We start from the raw sequence: 25,389 nt of genomic DNA, 5'->3' as shown, positions 1-25,389 counted from the left end.
TCATTTGATCTTTAAGCCAGCTGCAGTGAATAGGTGATTTGTCGAAGGTAATAGTCAAATGATCCGATTATCAGTCTCTTGGTATGGTTCTCCTACCACATATCAGAAAATGAATACTCTACAGAAAATGATAGCTGATATGTGTTGAGGGCTAACTATATACTTGGGAGTTTTTTCTTAGCAATGTATGTGTTGTGTCTGATTTAATCCTCAAAACAATTATAAGAGGTACTTTCATCTGCAACAACTAAGGCACAGAGAGGATAAGGAACTTAATTATGATCACATAGCAAATGAGTAGCAGTTGCTGGATTTCAACCCAGGGAAACTGATTATAGCACCCAAACTCTTAACCAGTATTTGCAATTACACTCCTAACACATTGAATGCTTGCTAAAACAGGGTATGTGTGCATGTTAAGTCACATCAGTTGTTTCCGACTCTGTACGACCCCATGTACTGTAGCCCTCCAGGCTCCTTTGTCCATGGAATTCTCCAGGCAAGAATACTGGAGTGGGTTGCCATTCCTTTATCCAGGGGATCTTCCAGACCCAGGGATCAAACCCGCATCTTTCATGTCTCCTGCATTGACAGGTGGGTTCTTTACCACTAGTACCATCCGGGAAGCCCCTACTAAGACAGGAAGGTATACATAATATTTTAGTAAGATCTTCTTATTGCCTAATTTGAGGAATTGTAAAGTGGTTTTCTAAAGCAACAGGGTATATATTGCCGCCCATCAGCAGTGTACAAGGGTTCCAATTTCTTCACATGTTTGTCAACATTTGTTATTGTCTGTCTTTTTGACAGGCACATCTAATGGATATGAAGTGGCATTTCATTATGATTTTGATTTGCATTTCCCTGGACAAATGATGTTGAGCATCTTTTCATGTGTTTGTGGTCCTTCTGCATTTTCTTTGGATTAATGTCTATTCAAATCCTTTGACCATATTTTTGTTTATTTGTTAATTGAAGGATAATTGCTTTATATAATTTTGTTGTTTTCTGTCAAACCTCAACATGAATCAGCCATAAGTATACATATGTCCCCTCTTGAAACTCCCTCCCATCTCCCTCACCATCCACCCCTCTAGGTTGATACAGAACCCATGTTTGAGTTCCCTGAGACATACAGCAAATTCCCATTGGCTATCTATTTTACATATGGTAATATAAGTTTCCATGTAATTCTCTCCATACATCTCAACCTCTCCTCCCCTTGCCCCATGTCCATAAGTCTGCTCTCTATGTCCATTTCTCCATTGCTGCCCTGCATAAATTCTTCAGTACCATCTTTCTAGATTCCATATGTATGCATTATTATATGATATTTATCTTTCTCTTTCTAACTTACTTCACTCTGTATAATAGGCTCTAGGTTCATCCACCACATTAGAGCTGACTCAAATGCATTCTTTTTATGGCTGAGTAATATTCCATTTTGTATACGTACCAAAACTTCCTTATCTATTAATCTGTCGATGGACATCTAGGTTTCTTCCATGTCCTAGCTATTGTAAACAGTGCTGCAATGAACATTGGTATACACATGTTTCTTTCAATTCTGGCATTGAGTTATATGAGCTGCTTGTATATTTTGGAAATTAATCCCTTGTCAGTTGTTTCATTTGCTATTATTTTCTCCCATTCTGAGGGTTGTCTTTTCACCTTGCTTATAGTTTCCTTTGCTGTGCAAAAGCTTTTAAGTTTAATCAGGTCCCACTTGTTTACTTTTGTTTTTATTTTCTTTACTCTAAGAGGTGGATCATAGAGGATCTTACTTTGATTTATGTCATCGAGTGTTCTATGTTTTCCTCTAAGAGTTTAATAGTTTCTGGTCTTACAGTTAGGTCTTTAATCGATTTTGAGTTTATCTTTGTGTATGGTATTAGGAAGTGTTCTAATTTCATTCTTTCATGTAGCTGTCCAGTTTTCCCAGCACCACTTATTGAAGAGGCTGTCTTTGCCCCATTGTATATTCTTGCCTCATTGGCCAAAAGTTATACATAGGTGCATGGGTTTATTTCTGGGCTTTCTATCTTTTTCCATTGGCCTATATTTCTGTTTTTGTGCCAGTACCATACTGTCTTGGTGACTGTAACTTTGTAGTATAATCTGAAGTCAGGAAGGTTGATTCCTCTAGCTGCATTTTTCTTTCCTAAAACTGCTTTGGCTATTTGGGGTCTTTTGTATTTCCATATAAGTTGTGAATTTTTTTGTTCTAGTTCTGTAAAAAAATGACCTTGGTAATTTGATAGGGATCACACTGAATCTTTAGATTGCATTTGGTAGTATAGTCATTTTCACAATATTGATTCTTCCTACCCAGGAACATGGAATATTTCTCCATCTGATTATCTCATTTTGATTTCTTTCATCAGTGTTTTATAAGTTTCCGTATACAGTTCTTTTGTCTCCTTAGGTTTATTCCTAGATATTTTATTCTTTTTGTTGCAATGATGAATGGGATTTATTTCTTAATTTCTCTTTTTGGTTTTTCATTGTTAGTATATAGAAACGCAAGTGATTTCTGTGCATTGATTTTGTATCCTGTGACTTTGCTAAATTCACTGATTAGCTCTACTAATTTTCTGATAGTATCTTTAGGGTTTTCCATGTAAAGTGTCATGTCATCTGCAAACAGTGAGAGATTTACCTCTTCTTTTCTGATCTGGATTATTTTATTTCTTTTTTTTTTCTCTGATTCCTGTAACTAGGACTTCCAAAACTATGTTGAATAATAGTGGTGAGAGTGGATACCCTTGTCTTGTTTCTGATCTTAGGGGGAATGCTTTCAGTTTTTCACCACTGAGAATGTTTGCTGTGGCCTTATCATATATGGCCTTTACTATGTTGAGGTAGGTTCCTTCTATGCCCATTTTTGGAAGAATTTTAATCATATATGGGTGCTGAATTTTGGCAAAGGCTTTTCCTGCATCTGTTGAGATTATCATGTGGTTTTAATCTTTCAATTTATTAATATGCTGTATCACATTAATTTATTTGCATATATTGAAGAATCCTTGACCCCTGGAATAAACCCAACTTAATCATTGTGTGTGAGCTTTTTAATATGTTGTTGAATTCTGTTTACTAGAATTTTGTTGAGGATTTTTGCATATATGTTCATCAGTGATATTGGCTTGTAGTTTCCTTTTTTTAGTGTTGTCTTTGTCTGGTTTTGGGCCTTCCCTTGTGGCTCACCTGGTAAAGAATCTGCCTGCAATGTGGGAGACCTGGTTTTGATCCCTGGGTTAGGAAGATCCCCTGGAGAAAGGAAAGGCTACCCCCTCCAGTATTCTGGCCTGGAGAATTTCATGGACTGTCTAGTCCATGGGGTCACAAAGAGTCGGACACGACTGAGTGACTTTCACTTCACTTTTACTTGTCTGGTTTTGGTAGCAGGGTAATGGTGACCTTGTAGAATGAGTTTGGAAGTGTTCTTTCCTCTGCAATTTTTTGAAAGAGTTTTGGAGGGATAGGCATTAGCTCTTCTCTAAATGTTTGATAGAATTCACCTCTGAAGTCATCTGTCCTGGGCTTTTGTTTTTTGGGTGGTTTTTGATCACAGTTTCAATTTCAGTGCTTGTGATTGGGTTGTTCATAATTTCTACTTCTTCCTGATTCAGGCTTGGAAGATTGAACTTTTCTAAGAATCTTCCAGGTTATCTTCCAAGTCCGTTTCTTCCAGGTTATCCACTTTATTGCCATATAGTTGTTCATAATAGTCTCATATAATCCTTTGTATTTCTGCATTGTCTGTTGTAATCTCTCTTTTTGATTTCTAATTTTGTTGATTTGATTCTTCTTTTTTTAATTTTTTTAGTCTGGCTAAAGTTTTGTCAATTTTGTTTGTCTTCTCAAAGAACCAGCTTTTAGTTTTATTAATCTTTACTATTGTTTGTTTCATTTCTTTTTCATTTATCTCTGCTCTGATCTTTATTATGATTTCTTTCCTTTTGCTAATTTTTTTTTAATTCTTCTATTTTCAGTTGTTTTAGGTGTAAAGTTTGGTTGTCTATTTGATGTTTTTCTTGTTTCTTGAGGTAGGATTGTATTGCTATAAACTTTCCTCCTAGAACTGCATTTGCTGCATCCCATAGGTTTTGAGTTGTTGTGTTTTCACTGTCATTTGTTTCTAGGAATTTTTTCTCCTCTGATTTCTTCAGTAATCTGTTAGTTATTTAGAAATGTATTATTTAATCTCCATGTGTTTGTGTTTTCTACAGTTTTATTTATTTTTTAAAAATATAAATTCATTTATTTTAATTGGAGGTTAATTACTTTACAATATTGTATTGGTTTTGCCATACATCAACATGAATCCACCATAAGTATACACATGTTCCCCATCCCAAACCCCCATCCCTCCTCCCCCCCCTCCCTGTACCATCCCTCTGGGTTGTCCCAGTGTACTAGCCCCAAGCAACCAGTATCATACATCGAATTTGGACTGGTGATTTGTTTCATATCCTTATAATTAATATCTAGTCTCATAGCTCATATTCTCATCAAGAAAAGATGCTTGATATGATTTCAATTTTCTTAAATTTACTGAGGTTTGATTTGTGACCCAAGATGTGGTCTATCCTGGAGAATATCCCCCATGCACTTGAAAAGAAGTTGTATTCTTCTGCATTTGGATGGAATGTTCTGAAGATATCAATGAGATCCATCTCTTCTAATGCATCCTTTAAGACTTGTGTTTCCTTATTAATTTTCTGTTTTGATGATTTGTCCATTGGTGTAAGTGGGGTGTTCAAGTCTCCTACTATTATTGTGCTACTGTCAGTTTCTCCTTTTATGTCTGTTAGTGTCTTTGTTGTGTATAGAGATGATCCTATGTTGGGTGCATAGATATTTACAGTTGCTATGTCTTTCTCTTGGATTGATCCCTTAATCGTTATGTAGTGTCCTTCCTTATCTCTTGTAATATTCTTTATTTTAAGGTCTACTTTATCTGATATGAGGATTGCTACTCCAGGTTTCTTTTGCTTCCCATTTTCATGGAATATATTTTTCCATCCTCTCACTTTCAGTATATATGTGTCTTTAGGTCTGAAGTGGGTTTCTTTTAGACATATATATGGGTCTTGTTTTCATATCCATTCAGCCAGTCTGTGTCTTTTGGTTGGAGCATTTAATCTATTTACATTTAAAGTAATTATTGATATATATGTTCTTATTGCCATTTTCTTAATTGTTTGGAGTTTGTTTTTGTAGATCTTTTTCTCCTCTTATATTTCCTGACTGTATAAGTCCCTTTAACATTTGTTGTAAAGCTGGTTTGGTGGTACTGAATTTTCTTAACTTGCTTATCTGAAAAGCTTGTTATTTCTCCATAAATTTTGAATGAGATCCTTACTGGGTAGAGTAATCTTGGTTGTAAATTTTTCCCTTTCAGTACTTTAAATATATTCTGCCATTCCCTTTTGGCCTGCAGAGTTTCTGCTGAAAGATCAACTGTTAAACTGATCTTTGGGGTTTCCCTTTTATGTTACTTGCTCCTTTTCCCTTGTTGCTTTTAATATTCTTTCTTTGTGTTTAATCTTTGTTAGTCTGATTAGTATGTGTTTTAGTGTGTTTCTCCTTGGGTTTATTCTGTACCGGACTCTTTGTGCCTCTTGGACTTGATTGATTTTTCCACTATAATTTCTTCAAAAAGTTTATCATACCCTTTCTTTTTCTCTTCTTCTTCTGGAACCCCTATTATTTGAATATTGGTGCATTTAATATTGTCCCAGAGGTCTCTGAGACTATCCTCAGTTCTTTTCATTCTTTTTACTTTGTTGTGCTCTTCAGCAGTTATTTTAACCATGCTATCCTCCAGCTCACTTATCCATTATCCTGCTATTGTATTCCTGCTACTGTCCCAGCATCATTTGTTGAAAATACTAATCTTTCTTCCACTGAGTAGTTTGGTATCCATGTCAAAAATCAATTGATGTTAAATGTTAGAGTTTATTTCTAGACTTTTAAAATATATTCCTTTCATGTGTATGTCTCTTCTATGTCAAGCCATACCATCTTAAACATTATAGTTTTATAGTAAACTTTCAAATGCAGAAGTAGCTTTGCACTGAGTTCTCCAGCTTTGGCTATTCTGGGCCTCATGTGTATGAATTTTGAGATCAGATTGTGAATTTCTACAAAAACAAGCAAAGAACTTTGGAAGGTATTGGGTTTAAATCTGTAGATAAATTTGCCATCTTACTAATATTGTGTTCTAATTCATGAACATGGAATATCTTTCCATTTATTTATATCTTTAATTTCTTTCAACAATATTTTATCATTTTCAGTGTACAAATCTTTTATATCTTTGGTTACATTTATTAATAAATATTTTATTTTTGATGCCATTGTAAATGAAATTGTTTTCTTACTTCCATTTTTGGGTTGCCTATTTCTAGCATATAAAATGACATTTTTGTGTGTGGATCTTGTATCTTACAACTTTGCTGAATTTATTATTGGCTTTAATATTATTTTGTGAATTCTTTAAGACTTTCTACATATAAGATGATGTTATCTGCAAATAGCAATAGTTTCACTTCTGCCTTTCCAATCTGGATACCTTTTATTTCTCTTTTTTGTTCCTATATTTCTCTATGAATACTCACTTTGTGTAAAATTGCCATTTTCTAATATATTATTTAATTGCCTTGTCACTTATTTTAGCATATTTTTTGAGTAATTTTCTTAGAGATTCTATAGTTATGTTAAACCATTAGATTTTTACTCTCAATTTAGCTTCAATTGTATGCAATATCTTTATGAATACTATTTTATTTAAATTTTTCTGATATTATAAAATGGTTTCAGATCAGATCAGTCAGATCAGTCGCTCAGTCGTGTGCAACTCTTTGCGACCCCAAGAATCGCAGCACGCCAGGCCTCCCTGTCCATCACCAACTCCCAGAGTTCACCCAGACTCACGTCCATCAAGTCAGCAATGCCATCCAGCCATCTCATCCACTGTCATCCCCTTCTCCTCCTGCCCCCAATCCCTCCCAGCATCAGAGTCTTTTCCAATGAGTAAACACTTCACATGAGGTGGCCAAAGTACTGGAGTTTCAGCTTTAGCATCATTCTTTCCAAAGAAATCCCAGGGCTGATCTCCTTCAGAACGGACTGGTTGGATCTCCTTGCAGTCCAAGGGACTCTCAAGAGTCTTCTCCAACACCACAGTTCAAAAGCATCAATTCTTTGGCGCTCAGCCTTCTTCACAGTACAACTCTCACATCCATACATGACCACAGGAAAAACCATAGCCTTGACTAGATGAACCTTTGTTGGCAAAGTAATGTCTCTGCTTTTGAATATGCTATCTAGGTTGGTCGTAACTTTCCTTCCAAGGAGTAAGCGTCTTTTAATTTCATGGCTGCAGTCACCATCTGTAGTGATTTTGGAGCCCAGAAAAATAAAGTCTGACACATTTCCAATTCCCATGAACTGATGGGACCGAATGCCATGATCTTCATTTTCTGAATGTTGAGCTTTAAGCCAACTTTTTCACTCTCCACTTTCACTTTCATCAAGAGGCTTTTGAGTTCCTCTTCACTTTCTGCCATAAGGGTGGTGTCATCTGCATATCTGAGGTTATTGATATTTCTCCCGGCAATCTTGATTCCAGCTTGTGTTTCTTCCAGTCCAGCATTTCTCATGATGTACTCTGCATATAAGTTAAATAAGCAGGGTGACAATATACAGCCTTGACGTACTCCTTTTCCTATTTGGAACCAGTCTGTTGTTCCATGTCCAGTTCTAACTGTTGCTTCCTGACCTGCATACAAATTTCTCAAGAGGCAGATCAGGTGGTCTGGTATTCCCATCTCTTTCAGAATTTTCCACAGTTTATTGTGATCCACACAGTCAAAGGCTTTGGCATAGTCAATAAAGCAGAAGTAGATGTTTTTCTGGAACTCTCTTGCTTTTTCCATGATCCAGCGGATGTTGGCAATTTGATCTCTGGTTCCTCTGCCTTTTCTAAAACCAGCTTGGACATCAGGAAGTTCACAGTTCACATATTGCTGAAGCCTGGCTTGGAGAATTTTGGGCATTACTTTACTAGCATGTGAGATGAGTGCAAATGTGTGGTAGTTTGAGCATTCTTTGGCATTGCCTTTCTTTGCAATTGGAATGAAAACTGACCTTTTCCAGTCCTGTGGCCACTGCTGAGTTTTCCAAATTTGCTGGCATATTGAGTGCAGCACTTTCACAGCATCATCTTTCAGGATTTGGAACAGCTCAGCTGGAATTCTATCACGTCCACTAGCTTTATTTGTAGTGATGCTTTCTAAGGCCCACTTGACTTCACATAATTGTTTGGAGAGCCTATTATTGTTTTCTATGGCCTGGAATAATTTACATTACATAGGAATATTTCATTTTTAAGATCATACTAAACTTGGTTGTAGCCCCTGTTTCCTGGATGAAGTTGTTTTCAGTGATAACACATTTCAGTCAGTTCAGTCACTCAGTCATGTCCAACTCTTTACCACCCCATGCACTGCAGCATGCCAGGCTTCCCTGTTCATCATCAACTCCTGGAGCTTGCTCAAACTCATGTTGATCAAATCAGTGATACCATTCAACCATCTCCTCCTTTTTCATCCCCTTCCCCTCCTCTTTCATCCCCTTCCCCTCCTGCCTTCAATCTTTCCCAGCATCAGGGTCTTTTCCAATGAGTCATTTCTTTGCATAAGGTGACCAAAGTATTGGAGCTTCAGCTTCACCATCAGTCCTTCCAATGAATATGCAGGACTGATTTCCTTTAAGATAGATTGGTTTGATCTCCTTGCAGTCCAAGGGACTCTCAAGAGTCTTTTCCAACATCACGGTTCAAAAGCATCAATTCTTTGGTGCTCAGCTTTCTTTAATGATAACACGTTTATCTTTCCAATATTCCTCTCTGATATTTGATCTATTCAAGTTTCTCACTTCTTTTTGGGTCAGTTTTGGAAAGATTTTCAATGTTGTGTCATAGAGTTTCATCATTTCTCTTTCTATGATTGTTTATTTGTTATTTCTACACGTGTCTTTTTTGGTTCTCTCTCTCTTCCTGAAACAGAAACATCAAAAATTCATTTCCCCCACCCAAAATATATTTGCTCTTTCAACTAAAAATCTTCATTCATTTTTATTAATAGCTTTTATTTCTTCCTGTTTTCTTAAACATTGTTGTTTTTCTATATTTTGAAGATGAGTAAATTTCTTTCTTCTTCATCTATGATGAAGACTATACTATGTGTTTTCCTATGACTGCAGTTTTCAGTGTCTCATAAACTGCAGTAAAAACTGTTTTCTTTCCATGCCTTCTAGGTATTTTATAATTTCCTTTTATATCATCTTGGATCCAAGGGTTATCTAGGAATGTTTCTTAATTTAGTTTCCAAATCATTAAGATTTTTATGTCCAACTTCTTATCTCTAATATTTTTTAATTATGATCAAAGACCTCAAACAGTAATATTGTTATTTTTCATTGTTTTATGATTTTCCTTGTGGCCAAGTACCTGATTAATTTTGTTAATATTCCATGGACATAACAAAGAAGGTATGCCCTCTGTTTGAGAAATGTATGTTCCTATAGTTAATTAAATTTAGTTGATCGTTTCCTTCTATTTTTCTATATTATTTCTTTGTTTACTAGAGTAGTCTGATCTGAGAAATGTATATATGATCTCCAACTATAATTTTATTTTATAAAGTTTTCCTTTTATCTCTAATAGTTATCATTTTGTGTATTTTTGTATATATAAGCATATGATTTTTAGCATCGCTTTAATATCCCTCTCATTCCATTCTGTACATTAAACCTTATGTTCCCTTTGGCATCATGATTGCCAGTTCTGCTTTTTCATTTTATCACTACCACCACTTCCAGCATAACTCATAGATTTTGCTCAAATTATTTAGTGTTTTTGTTCTAAACTTGTGTTGCACAGTATAGTGGCCTCTAGCCAAAAGCCATATGTGACCATTTAAACTAGACATAGTGAAAGTAAATAAAAATAAAAATTTAGTAACTCAGTTATTCTAGCCACACTCCAAGCACTGAATAGGCACACACAGCTAATGGCTACTATATTGAACAGCACATATATGGAGAATTTTCTCATCACAGGAAGTTCTGTTGGATAGCACTGCTCTCTACCAGGAATTGGCAGAGTTTCTGTCCAGGCAAGAATACTAGAGTGGGTAGCCTTTCCCTTCTCTAGGGGGTCTTCCCAACGCAGGGACTGAACCCAGGTCTCCTGCATTGCAGGCAGATTCTTTACCAGCTGAGCTACAAGGGAAACCCAAGAATACTGGAGTGGGTAGCCTATCCCTTCTTCAGAGGATCTTCCCGAGCCAGGAATTGAACTGGGATCTCCTGCATTGCAGGTGGATTCTTTACCAACTGAGCTATCAGGGAAGCCTATAAAGGGCCAGATAGTAAGCATGTTAGGCTTGGCAGGGCTTGTTGTCTGTATTGCAACTCTCCAGGTCTGCTTTTCCTATAAATCACAGATAATACATAAATGAATGAGTATGGCTGTGTTGCAATAAAACTTTATTTATGCGAAGATCATGGCATCTGGTCCCATCACTTCATGGGAAATAGATGGGGAAACAGTGAAAACAGTGTCAGACTTTATTTTGGGGGGCTCCAAAATCATTGCAGATGGCGACTGCAGCCATGAAATTAAAAGACACTTACTCCTTGGAAGGAAAGTTACGACCAACCTAGATAGCATATTCAAAAGCAGAGACATTACTTTGCCAACAAAGGTCTGTCTAGTCAAGGCTATGGTGTTTCCTGTGGTCATGTATGGATGTGAGAGTTGGACTGTGAAGAAAGCTGAGCGTCAAAGAATTGATGCTTTTGAACTGTGGTGTTGGAAAAGACTCTTGAGAGTCCCTTGGACTGCAAGGAGATCCAACCAGTCCATTCTAAAGGAGATCAGCCCTGGGTGTTCTTTGGAAGGAATGATGCTAAAGCTGAAACTCCAGTACTTTGGCCACCTCATGCGAAGAGTTGACTCATTGGAAAAGACTCTGATATTGGGAGTGATTGGGGGCAAGAGGAGAAGGGGACGGCAGAGGATGAGATGGCTGGATGGCATTGCTGACTTGATGGACGTTGAGTCTGGGTGAACTCCAGGAGTTGGTGATGGACAGGGAGGCCTGGCGTGCTGCGATTCATGGGGTTGCAAAGAATCAGACATGACTGAGCCACTGAACTGAACTGAACAGGGAGCTAGATCCCACATGCCGCAACTAAGGGTCTGCATGCCATAACTAAAGATCTAGCATGCTGCAACAAAGACCCAGCACAGCCAAATAAAATATTTCTAAAAAAATAAAACCACAAAGGGCAAGGTCAGCCCCTCAGACCAAAAAGAGACCTGTGAGCTTGGGTGATGGAAGAAGCCCTAAATGCTCAGTCCTCTGTCCCCTCACAGGTACTCTTCTCATCAAATCAATCTGCACCTGGTGACTGTGATTTCTGTGCTGATCAGAAAATGCTGATAGATGATTGGAAAGAGCATAGGAATCAGAGAAAGAAACAATCCCACCATTGATGATTATACCCATAGAAATAAACCAATGAAGGGCAGTGGACAAATGAATTAATGGAAAAAAAATCATTCTCTGTTGATTGACAGATGCCTGATCCAAATAGGTCTTGAGTTTGTTTCCCATAGGGAAAGCTTGCTGATTTTAAGCAGCAGAGTTATAATGATTAAAATCTAACTTTATTCTTAAAAAAAAAAAAACTTTATTTATGGATACTAAAACTTAATTTCCTATAATTTTCACGTCATGAAATATTCTTCTTTTGATATTTTTCAGAAATTTAAGAATGTAACAATCATTCTAAGCACACAGGCTATGCAAAGATATATGGTACATCAGATATGTTTGGTGAGCTATAGTTTGCCAGCCCCTGCTGTAGACTCTCTTGGAGTGTGTCCCTTTTATGTTGACTCTTTATTAAATATCTTAAACATTCCCAGGCCATCTATCTTAATGTCTATATACCAATTCATCTTTTAATAATGACCATCTTCTGTTTCAGTTTATGTACAGACTTGTATAGATGGAAAATTGTTCTTTTTTAGTCCTGAAACTGTTTTCTGTACTGCCTGTGAACATCCTTCAGTGCTCTTATTTTTCATTTAAGTTTTCAACTGTCCCTTCCAGCAACTCTTATTTCACTGAGCATATATTCAGTTTGTTCCGCTTGATCTTCCCCTCTTTAGCTGCTGGAATGTGGTTGTTACTATTCACTGTCATTTATTTGGGATTTTTGTAGGCAGCATGTCCTACGTGTCATCAGTCCTGCAGTGAAAGCAAAGCACTCTCTGTGCCCGTAAGCCAGGAATCGAGGAGTAGGTAGGGAGTATAGAAGTGTTTACTGAAGCCCCTGGAAGAATTCTCTTTGCTCTCTTGTGTTCTTCATACCCTCTTAGACTCAGGAGGGAAGGAAGGACATGGATTAACTCTTTAGTTTCTTCTTGGATTTTTTGGAGGCAGGGTGATCTGCCATTCTAATGTAAGGCCAACATTAGCCCTCTCCACAAGGATTCACAGCTCTAAAATCAAGATGTAACAATTTACAACCTTCACCTTAGAGGATCCATAATGCTGGTCTTCATACACTTATATATTATTCAAGGGAGGGAGAAAGTCCTATATCAGTTTTCTCACTAGGACCTAAGAAGGCCTTACTAATACCCAGCTGCCTATGGTACCCATTTTTGTTCAGAAGAAGTGTATAGCTTACAGTTAGGAATTAAGGAGAAAGGTGCTGTAGATTTAATTCACTCTGTTCCCAGAGTCCGCCTCTACTAAAACTTAAGCAGACCAGTTTGTTATTAGAACATTTTTGTTTTACTGTAACACAGTCACTACACTCTAAATTAAACGTTTCTGTGTCTCAAGTACACAATTAGAAGTAATTAAACTGAACATGGCTAACATAAAGTCAATTTATGTTGAGAACCTGATTAAGATGAATTCAGATGTTATATGAAATATAGTACTTAGTTTATCCTAATCCATGTAGTACAAATCATCTGTTGATTTCATTAATTAATTTTTTGATTATAATAGAATGTTAGCTATTAGACATCATCTAGTCCAATCTTGAGCTTCCCTGGTGGCTCAGTGGTAAAGAACCTTCCTGCCAATGCAGGAGATTGGGTTCCATCCCTGGGTCGGAAAGATCCCCTGGAGAAGGAAATGATAACTTGCTCCAGTATTCTTGCCTGGGAAATCCCATGAACAGAGGAACCTAGTGAGTTACAGTCCATGGGATCATAAAAGAGTTGGATATGACTTAGTGACTAAACAACAAGTCCAATCTTATTTCTTTGGCAAATAAGAAAACTGAGACCTGAAGAGTTTAAATGATTGTGATGGCGCCAAGAACAGAAACCTCAATCCCATGGTTCCTATTGTAATGTCTTTTTTATTATATACCTCTGAGAATGAAAACTTTGAAGGTGCTTTAGCCAAATGAGTGAGTCTCAAAATCATCTGAAAATTAAAGATTTGTCAATACAGTGATTCTGGTAATGGCAGGGAAGGGTTAATAGGATTATCTGTTCTATTATCATTTTAGATTTTAAAGAACATAGCTCCTTTTTCCAAGATATGCTTCCCATGCCAGGATTGTAGATGATTATCTATAAATCAACCAATAAATCATTATATAATTGTAAGCCAATTTATATGTGTGAGAGATAGTCTAGGAGCTGAACTCCTAGCTGATAGTCTAGGAGTCTAGGTACAAAATATATAACATGACCACAAGGCAGCTGAACAACCATAACAAGGCAAAGGGGGCCTAGAAGCTGCATCTGTGTCCAGCTGACCCTTCTTTCAGGGTGCTGTCTCTGATTTGCCTCTGCTGGAAGTAAGCAGTGAGATCTTCTCCCATCCCACATGGCTTATCACTGGCTCCCCTATCAGCTCTGAGAGTATGTACTCACTTTGTCTTCTTGGCTCTTTGGGGGAAGAGCTGAACTTTTTTGTACAGCTCCAATAACAGGAATGTAAGGGCTGCTCATCAAATGTCTGTTGAATGCATAAATGGGTTTCGATTCTTGCTTTTTCCTGGGAGCAGTTCCCACCTGTGGACACATAGAAAGTACTCAATAAACATGCATATGATGAAAAAAAATACACACACACACAATACGTGTATGTGTCATGACTCTTGATAGCTTATATTCTAATTGAAAGTCAATGTTAATAAGAAAAACATGTCCAATTTAAGACTTCATACTATAAGTAACATATGAGTGTTCTAGATACTAAGAGATCGTGAAAGAGAAAGACCTCTGTGGGTTGAAGACATCAAAGGCCTCATGGGAGCAGTAGAGTTTGAAGTCTTTCTCAAGGGAAGAAGATGATTCATAGATAGGATAACTATATAATATATTGTCTACAGGACATTTTGAGAGTGAAAGGAGGCACCTTTAATTATAATATCAGGATAATCAGTATACGCAGAGATTTTCTGAGGTAAATGTGGACAAATGTTCCTCATACTCATAGAAGGAGAAAGCAGGGGTTCAGAGCATTCTAAATGAAGGGGATAGTTGAGAGGAAAAGAAAGATAAGAAAGAACTGGGTGTGTTCTAGATTAAAATAGAAAGATGGTTTGTACAAGCACAAGTAAGAAAGAAGATTGAAGAGGGCCTTGAATGATAGACTTAGGAACTTGGTTTTATTTCATGAAATGAGAACCATTTAAGCAAAGGTGATTTTCAAAATATTTAACAAGCAGCATGACATGAACACTAATGATGAGACAAGTAAGGTCAAAACAGTGCATACCAACTGAATAGTAATTGTGAATTTGACATGTGGGGCAAGAGAATGACATGATGAAACTGATGTGTTAGAAAAATGAAAGTAACAGTAATGTGCAGGATCAACAAGGAAGAGAGCAAGGACCAGCAAATGTGTTTTGTGAATGATGAGGTAGTATACATTTTAGACTATATGGTCTCTGTGGCAACTATTCAATCCTGACATAGTAGTCTGAAATCAGCTTTAGTTAATATATAAACGTGTAAGTGTGGCTGTTTGTGCATAAAATCTCACTTACAGAAATAGAGATTGGGATGGATCTGGCCTGTGGGCTATAGTTTGCCAATCTTTGAACTAAAGGTAGAAAGACTGGTTAAATGACAGTTGCAGTATTTCAGGCCCTTAGCTTGGGCTAGGTTTGTAATAGAGGGAATCACAATTAAATATATATATAAAAGAAATGGCAACCCACTCCAGTATTCTTGCCTGGAGAATTCCATTGACAGAGGAGCCTGGTGGGCTACAGTCCAAAGGGTCACAGAGAGTCATACATGACTGAGTGATTAATATTTTCACTTTTATGTATATGATCAAAAATATTAAATGGTTACAGTTGTCTAGATACTTTGGGTAAAAAATCCATCTTTAGCAGTTGGAAAGAGCCAAATAATTGAGGATAAAGTGTTTTTACCTGTAATGTACTGCTTGCTTCTCCCTTTTGTTTTCTGTCCATGAACAAAGTCCTAACCTTCAGAGAATATGTGCCTATGTACAGACCAAAGGAATTGAATGAATAAAAGCAACCAATGAACTCAATCACCAGGTTGACTAAAGTTTTCACTAAGCTGTATTATGAATCCAATGAAGATTCTGAAGACATGGCTACAAACTGAACGAATCATATGCTGAGGGATTATCAAATACCAAAATCTAGACAGAGAAGGTGGATGAAAGACCTGAGAAGCTAGAGCACCTTTGAAACAAAGACTCTGGAGAATAGTAATTCAGTCTTCCTGAGGGTGACAGAAAACTTTCAGTAAAGGAGCAAGTAAGAATACTTTAAATGCCCTTAATTGAGCATTGTGTTATATGAATTGAAATAAATAAAACACTGATATTATCAAATAATTGATATGGGCAAATGGAAGTATTTAGAGAGCAGAAAGAGATACTGTTATTGAGATATGATTGTGTGCAAAAAATTCAATTGTCTAATGACAGCCAAGTGTTGCTGATACAGTTAGGAGTAGGAAGAAGGAGTGACACAGTAGACTCTGGCAATAAAAGAAATTTATCGATTGGAACTTGCCTGGTGATCAAGCGGTTAAGAATTTGCCCTCCAATGTAGGGGACATGGATTTGATCCTTGGTCAGGGAACTAATATTCTATTTGCTGTGGAGCAGCCTCAACTAGAGAGAAGCTCCCACATGCCACAACTATTAATAGAGAAAGCCCGTGTGCTGCAGCAAAGACTAAGCACAGCCAAGATGTAAAGGAAAAAAAAAAGTTTATTGATCACCTCTGTCTAACCTGTATCCACTGGAAACCTAAAACTGTCCAGTAAGAAGTTAGAATGTCAATTCTCCATCCAGTGGTTTAGTCAGTAGTCAAGCAAAAAAGATTGAGGAAATGTCCATGAAATTATACCAACGTGGTACTAGAACTTCTAGTCAGTTTGCTCAGGTCCCTCCCTCAAATTGCTCCTCCATTTGTGAGTGGGGCTAGGGGTGAAATTACAAATTTTTTCCTTTCTGATAATATTCACCAGGTTGATTTCATTAAATTGGCTGAACATGCAATCAGTTTGGTAATTGAGTGATTTGATGGCCTGCATAGACACAACCTGCATTACTTGCTATTCTGACTGCATTGTTTAGAGGAGGAGAAAGAAATTGTTAACGTAAAAAAAGTAGCTCCTTTATACCAGTTCCTTATAGGATACCAAATATTCTCTCAACAACAGAGACAAAATAGGTAAAAATTGACTCACAGTTAGTTCACAGGATGTAAATACAGAGAGTCAGATGAGTAATCTTAAAACTGAAAGGGTAGGGCACTGGACGGAGAAGGCAATGGTAACCCACTCCAGTACTCTTGCCTGGAGAATCCCAGGGACAGAGGAGCCTAGTGGGCTGCCATCTAGGGGGTCGCTCAGAGTGGGACACGACTGAAGCAACTTAGCAGCAGCAGCAGCAGCAGGGCACTGGAAGAGTACAGGGGAGGAAGACAGTAAACTTTGGAGACCATTCTTGGCACACTCTCTGAGTAAGTAATGTTTCTCTCCCTGTACCCTTCCTACTCCCTCCTGGCCTTGTTAGGTGACAAACTGATCTGTTAAATGACACAGTGCAAGTGAATAATATTAGCTTTAATATCTTCTCCAGAGATTATTTGCATTTTAAGAGGGGACCCTGGAGGCCTAATATAAAAGAACACATCTCTAATAGGAAATGGCTTCCCTTGTAGCTCAGCTGGTAAAGAATCTGCCTGCAGTGCAGGAGACCTGGGTTCGATCCCTGGGCTGGGAAGATCCCCTGGAGAAGGGAAAGGCTACCCACTCCAGTATTCTGGCCTGAAGAATTCCATGGATTGTATAGTCCATTGGGTTGTAAAGAGTCAGACATGACTGAGAGACTTTCATTTTCTAATAGGAAATATGACTAGCATAGTGGATAACCTGAAGGGAATGTGGGGACTGAAGAGAGGTAAATCAACCTAGTGCCTCTCAAGTTATCTCATCTTGGCAGACACCTACTCCTATTGAATATATATCCAGCATGGAATAATGGAATCATGGTCTACTATGTTAGAGTCAGCTCTTTTAATAAAGGGTTAAAATTATGTAACCCAGCTATTGTCAACTCTGGGTACATACCAGAATCTTTTTGGGGCCCTTAAACAATAAGATACCTGGAACCTATGTCTGCAGATTGTGATTTTACTGGTCTGGAGTGAAGCCAAGCCAGTGGAATTTTCAAAAAGCTTCCTGGAAGATATTTACGTCCAAAGAGATTTCCCAAAGCTTCCACCTAATCTTACACTTTTAGGGTTAGAAGAGCCCTTTTAAGTCATAAAGACCGATCTCTACCTCTTGAAATCTTGTCAGATGACTACTAACTTCAGCTTACATATCTCTAGGGAAAGTTCAAGAAGTTCCCCATCTCTAAACATGATTCTCTCATCAACTACAGCCAAGGTACTCTTCTGGGAAGCAAAAGAAACTATTGGAATGCCTCTATTTTCTAAAGCCAATGACATACCACAATCCTTTGTAACCAGGACTCAAATTCAAAGCTAATCTCACAAGAAAATCACACTTACCAGAAAAACAAAAACAAAAACAATTAAGAGTGCTTGAACATCAGGGGGTCCGATAAAAATGTAATTTCATGGTTGCCTATTCTCACCTTGCAGTGGAAATGGTTGTTTATCAAACATAACAAGCTCAAATGTCATGCACCTTAGCCAGGGCTAAAGGGATTAAAAATGGGTAGTGACTAAGAATAGTGTCTTCCAAACCATCTGTAGACAAACCATCTTTTAAAAAGCTTTGTGTTCATCTCTTCTCTTTCCCCTTTAATGACAGCGTGTGTGTTTGTGTTAGTCACTCAGTCGTGTCTGACTCTTTGAGACCCCATGAACTGTAGCCCACCAAGCTCCTTTGTCCATGGGATTCTCCAGGCAAGAACACTGGAGTGGGTTGCCATTTCCTTCTCTAAAAAGGCTGCTGAAAGTGTGTAAAATCAAGATGATAACCGTTCTTAGCAGCACAGTCCCAATAAAGCATCACTGACAACAGTTGGTGTTTAACTCTTGATAGCCTTAGCCTGTTTTCCTTTCTCATTATCCCCAATTTTTGGAGATTTTGATAGAGAATTTAAATTATTTATTTTTCTATAGTGTTATCTTCTATAGTGTGTTCTGTAGCACACTAGTGCCATGGAATGTTCATAAGCATTTATTGAAACCAAAGTTTCCAGTAGTCAATTGTATTAAGAAATGCTGGATTCAACAAAATTAGAACTGTGGCGGATTCATGTTGATATATGGCAAAACCAATACAATATTGTAAAGTTAAAAAATAAAATAAAAAATTTTTTAAAAAGCACTGATTTCTATATTACAAGATTTTTTCAGAGAATTTATTATGCTTATATGCATTGTGCATCTCCAAGAGGAAAGTGTAGCACTTCCCAAATTTGACCATGAACATCTTGTAAAATGAAGCATCTCTCTTATTGCAGAACAGTCTTTAGGATGGACAAACTGGTCATCAATATAAAGCAAGCTGAGTCAGTTCAGTCACTCAATCATGTCTGACTTTTTGCAACCCCATAGACTGCAGCATGCAAGGCTTCCCTGTCCATCAGTACTCCCAGAGCTTGCTCAAATTCATGTCCATTGAGTCGGTGATACTATCTAACCATGTCATCCTCTGTCATCCCCTTCTCCTCCTGCCTTCAATCTTTCCCAGCATCAGGGTCGTTTCCAACGAGTCAGTTCTTCCCATCAGGTGGCCAAAGTATTGGAGCTTCAGCTTCAGCATCAGTCCTTCTAATGAATATTCAGGACTGGTTTCCTTTAGGATTGACTGGTTTGATCTCCTTGCAGTCGAAGGGACTCTCGAGTCTTCTCCAGCACCACAGCTCAAAAGCATCAGTTCTTTGGTACTCAGCTTTCTTTATGGTCCAACTCTCACTTCCATACATGAGTACTGGAAAAACCATTGCTTTGACTATATGAACATTTATTGGCAAAGTAATGTCTCTGCTTTTTAATGGCTGTCTAGGTTGGTCATAGCTTTTCTTCCAAGGAGCAAGCATCTTAATTTTATGGATGCAGTCACCATCTGCAGTGATTTTGGAGCCCAAGAAAATAAAGTTTGTCACTGTTCCCATTGTTTTCCCATCTATTTGCCATGAAGTGATAGGACCAAATGCCATGATCTTAGTTTTTTGAATGTTGAGTTTTAAGCCAACTTTTTTAGTCTCCTCTTTCAGTTTCATCAAGAAGATCTTTAGTTCCTCTTCACTTTCTGCCATAAGGGTGGTGTCATCTGCATATCTGAAGTTATTGATACTTGTCCAGGAAATCTTGATTCCAGCTTGTGCTTCATCCAGTCCAGCATTTTGCATAATGTACTCTGCATATGTTAAATAAGCAGGGTGACAATATACAGCCTTGACAGACTCCTTTCCCAATTTTGAACCAGTTCATTGTTACGTGTCCAGTTCTAACTGTTGCTTCTTGGCCTGCAAACAGATTTCTCAGGAGCAGGTAAGGTGGTCTGGTATTCCCATCTCTTTAAGAATTTTCCACAGTCTGTTGTGATCCACAGTCAAAGGCTTTAGCATAGTCAATGAAGCAGAAGTAGATGTTTTTCTGGAATTCTCTTGCTGTTTCTATGATCCAACGGATGTTGGCAATTTGATCTTATTCCTCTGCCTTTTCTAAATACAGCTTGAACATCTGGAAGTTCTCAGTTCACATACTGTTGAAGCCTTGCTTCAATAATTTTGAGTATTATTTTGCTAGCGTGTGAGATGAGTGCAATTGTGCGATAATTTGAATGTTCTTTGGTGTTGCATTTCTTTGGGATTGGAATGAAAACTGACCTTTTCCAGTCCTGTGGCCACTGCCACAGGTTTTCAAATTTTTCAAGTTTTCCAAATTTGCTGGCATATTGAGTGCAGCACTTTCACAGCATCATTTTTAAGGATTTGACATAGCTCAGCTGGAATTCTATCACCTCCACTAGCTTTGTTTGTAGTGATACTTCCTAAAGCCAATTTGACTTCTCACTCCAAGATGTCTGGCTCTAGGTGAGTGATCACACCATCATGGTTATCTGGGTCATTATGATCTTTTTTGTATAGTTCTTCAGTGTATTTTTGCCTCCTCTTCTTAATATCTTCTGCGTCTGTTAGGTCCATACAATTTCTGTTCTTTATTGTGTCCATCTTTGCATGAAATGTTCCCTCATTATCTCTAATTTTTTTGAAAAGATCTCTAGTCTTTCCCATTCTATTGTTTTCCTCTATTTTGTTGCATTGGTCACTGCAGGTAGCGTTCTTGTCTCTCCATGCTCTTCTTTGGAACTCTGAATTCTGATGAATATGTTTTTCCTTTTCTTCTTTGCCTTTTGTCTCTCTTCTTTTCTCAGCTGTTTGTAAGGCCTCCTCAGACAACCATTTTGCCTTTTTGCATTTCTTTTTCTTAGGGATGGTTTTGGTCACTGCCTCCTGTACAATGTTATGAAACTCTGTCCATAGTTCTTCAGGCACTCTATTGGATCTAATCCCTTGAATATTTCTCACTTCAGTGGCATGGTGGCATAAGTCCTTTTGAAGGAGGTCACCATTGAGGAAGGGAACAAAGCCCCACCCATCAACAGAAAATTGGATTAAAGATTTATTGGGCATGGCCCTGCCAATCATAGCATGACCCAGATTCCCCCCAGCCATTCCGTCCCATCAGGAAGCTTCCACAAACTTCTTATCCTTAACCATCAGAGGGCAGACAGAAGGAAAACCACAATTACAGAAAAGGAACCAAACTAATCACATGGATCACAGCCTTGTCTAACTCAATGAGACTATGAGCCATGCTACATAGGACCACCCAAGATGGACGGGTTATGGTGGAGAGTTTTGACAAAATGTGGTCCATTGGAGAAGGGAATGGCAGACCACTGCAGTATTCTTGCCTTAACCCCATGAACAGTATGAAAAGGCAAAAAGATGCTGACACTGAAAGATGAACTCCCCAGGTCAGTAAGTGCCCAATGTGCTACTGAAGAAGAGTGGAGAAATAGAATGAAGAGGTTGAGCCAAAACAAAAGCAACACCCAGTTGTGACTAGTGATCAAAGTAAAGTTCAATGCTGTAAAAGAACAATATTGTATAGGAACCTGGAATAGTAGGTCCATGAATCAAGGTAAATTGGAAGTGGTCAAATAGGAGATGGCAAGAGTGAACATTGACATTTTAGGAATCAGTGGACTAAAGTGGACTGGAATTGGTGAATTTAATTCAGATGACCATTATATCTATTACTGTGGGCAGGAATCCCTTAGAAGAAATGGAGTAGTCTCATAGGCAAAAAAAACTAGACTGAGGGATACAGTTTGGAAAGCATGGTCAGAAGTGGTAGGAAACTTGGTAGTGAGAGGTACCTTGTTCCTTTGCTTATGTTTTGTATCTAAACCTTTCTTATTTTTAATTTTTCCCTCTACCTGGAAACCTTCTAGCCAATACCGATTTCTAGCTTTTCTTCCTTGAACTGTTATGTTTACTGATTATAGTTATCTAGTCCTCAGTACTAGGAAAGTGAGTATCTTTTCCTCTCTTGTTTCATGTTTCTTCAAAAAACAAAAGCTCTTTTAGAGAACAACAGTACATTCTTTTTTCATATGTTTGACTGTAACTAGCCCAGTGATGGCCTTAACAGTATTTAAATTAATTAAACTAATGTTTACTGTGTGTTTTATGCATGCTCAGTCCCTCAGTCATTTCCGATTCTTTGCCATGGACTGTAGCCCACCAGGCTCCTTTGTCCATGGGATTTTCCAGGGAAGAATACTGGAGTGGGTTGCAATTTCCTCCTCCAGGGGAACTTCCTGACCAAGGGATTGAACCCATGTCTCTTACATCTCCTGCATTGGCAGGTGGGTTGTTTACCACTGTGCCACCTGAGAAGCCATCTCCTATATGCCAGGCTTGAAAGTTGGGGGGGGGTGGATGTTGTACAATAAAACTGTATTTCATTGTTATCCACACAACCAAACTCTTCTGTTAATCCACTCCACCAACCCCACCTCCCTTCACGTTGACACTCACCTCTTATAGCAAGAATCTATATGATTTGAATTGTATAGAAGCACTATTTGATAATTTTTGACAACAAAAATGAAAATTTCCATTTTCACATTTTTAAAGTCACCACGCAAAAGTATCCTGTATTCTCAGCACTGCCTCCTGTGATTCCTCTTCTGCGCCTTGCCAGTTACTGATCGCTAATGGTCACAATGATTACTTGAATCCTCTCACCCTCAATCAACAAGTAGAGCTTCTATGGTAGTCTGAAAGCTCTCTAAGGGCACTCTGGACTGTGTAGAGTTCTTACCATACTCTTACTTGCCCTCAACAAGACTGCTGATATCCAGACAACCCCTCTCCAAAGACTGGTTATCACACCAGTGTGTTGATCTGCCTCTGACCCAGATCCTGAGTTCCTGTGCTCAGTTCCCTTTTCTTCTCAACTATTTCATGTCAGTCTTGAATCCCCAATCCAGACCTATCTCTGTATCCTCCAACTCTATGCTGTACCCCTGCTTACATTTACCCTTCTGGTCATGATTCCTGACCCTGATTCTACCTATGCTCAGCCTCCAACTAAACTGAATCTCTCTGATTATTACAGCTAACCCACATACTATAATTTGGAACTTTGCTTATCATCTTTCTGCTTCTTCTGATCTCCTGGATACTATTCCTAGCTTCATCCTTATGATTTATTTTGATGTGGTAGTAGTGCGTGCATGCTCAGTTGTGTCTGACTCTTTGTGGCTGTAGCCCCCCAGGCTCCTCTGTTCATGAGATTCTCTAGGCACGAATACTGGTGTGGGTTGCCATTTCCTCCTTCAGGGTATCTTTCTGATACAGGGATTGAACGCATGTCTCCTGTGTCTCCTGCACAGCAGGCTGATTCTTTACCACTTGAGCCATTGGCCGAGTCCCCATTGGGCATCTAGTCAGACTTTTAGTCACAGGCCCACCAGTCCAACTGACCCCTAGTACTGGTTCCACTTTGATTGTATTATTTTTCAATAATTCTTTACCCAGGCATGGCAGTCATTAGCCTTTTTGAAAAGCAAGACAATAATTTAACTACTTTATAAAGCCTTCCATGTTATATTTTACATAAGGATATTTAATGAAATAGGGAAAATGTTTTTGATATATTCTTAATATTCTAAAAGTAACTATCTAAACCTTGTATACATTTTTAATACATGTGTCTCACACACACACACACGTATCCACACATACTTTCATAGAAAAAAGACTGAAACCCTATATATAAAAATTTTAACAGTGGTTTTGTTTTAATCATAGGGTAACGAATACAGGTTTCTTCACCTTGCTCTTTATTATCTATAATGAGCTTTTTTTTTCAGTTTTTAATTTTAAAAAATATTTATTTTTTAATTGAAGGATAATTGCTTTACAGAATTTTGCTGTTTTCTGTCAAACCTCAACATGAGTCAGCCATAAGTATACACATGTCCCCTCCCTCTTGAACTTCCCTCCCATCTCCCTCCCCATCCTACCTGTCTAGGTTGATACAGAGCCCCTCTTTAAGTTCCCTGAGACATACAGCAAATTCCCATTGGCTATCTATTTTACATATGGTAATGTAAGTTTCCATGTTACTCTCTCCATACATCTCAACTTCTGCTCCCGTCTCCCCATGTCCATAAGTCTGTTCTCTATGTCTGTTTCTCCATTACTGCCCTACATAAATTCTTCAGTACCATCTTTCTAGATTCCATATATATGCATTATTATACAATATTTATCTTTCTCTTTCTGACTTACTTCAGTCTGTATTATAGGCTCTAGGTTCATCCACCTTATTAGACCTGACACAAATGCATTCGTTTTGTGGCTGAGTAATATTCCATTGTATATATGTACCAAAACTTCTTTATCCATTCATCTGTTGATGGATACCTAGGTTGCCTCCATATTCTAGCTATTGTAAATAATGCTGCAATGAACACTGGGGTACATGTGTCTTTCTCAATTTTGGTTTCTTTAGGGTATACGCCTAGGAGTGGGATTGCTGTGTCATATGATGGTTATATTTCTAGTGTTTTAAGGAATCTCCAAACCATCTTCCATAGTGGTTGTATCAATTTACATTCCCACCAACAGTGTAAGAAGTTACCCTTTTCTCCACACCCTCTTCAGCATTTATTGTTTGTAGACTTTTTGATGATGGCCATTCTGACCTGTGGGCAGAAATCCCTTAGAAGAAATGGAGTAGCCATCATAGTTAAGAAAAGAGTCCGAAATGCAGTACTTGGATGCAATCTCTAAAACGACAGAATGATTTCTGTTTGTTTCTAAGGTAAACCATTCAATATCACGGTAATGCAAGTCTATGCCCCGACCAGTAACACTGAAGAAGCTGAAGTTGAATGATTCTATGAAGACCTACAAGACCTTTTAGAACTAACACCCAAAAAAGATGTCCTTTTCATTATAGGGGACTGGAATGCAAAAGTAGGAAATCAAGAAACACCTGAAGTAACAGGCAAGTTTGTCCTGGGAGTACAGAATGTCACAGGGCAAAGGCTAATAGAATTTTCCTAAGAGAATGCACTGGTCCTAGCAAACACCCTCTTCCAACAACACAAGAGAAGACTCTACACATGGACATCACCAGATGGTCAACAATGAAATCAGATTGATTATATTCTTTGCAGCCAAAGGTGGAGAAACTCTATACAGTCAGCACACACACACACACACACACACACACAAACAGGAGCTGACTGTGGCTCATATC

Source organism: Bos grunniens, chromosome X (genome assembly GCF_055505025.1).
Source record: "Bos grunniens cultivar Pamir isolate PY7600 chromosome X, Bosgru_T2T1.0, whole genome shotgun sequence".
NCBI lineage: Eukaryota > Metazoa > Chordata > Mammalia > Artiodactyla > Bovidae > Bos > Bos grunniens.
Note: the sequence above shows the minus strand (reverse complement) of the source record.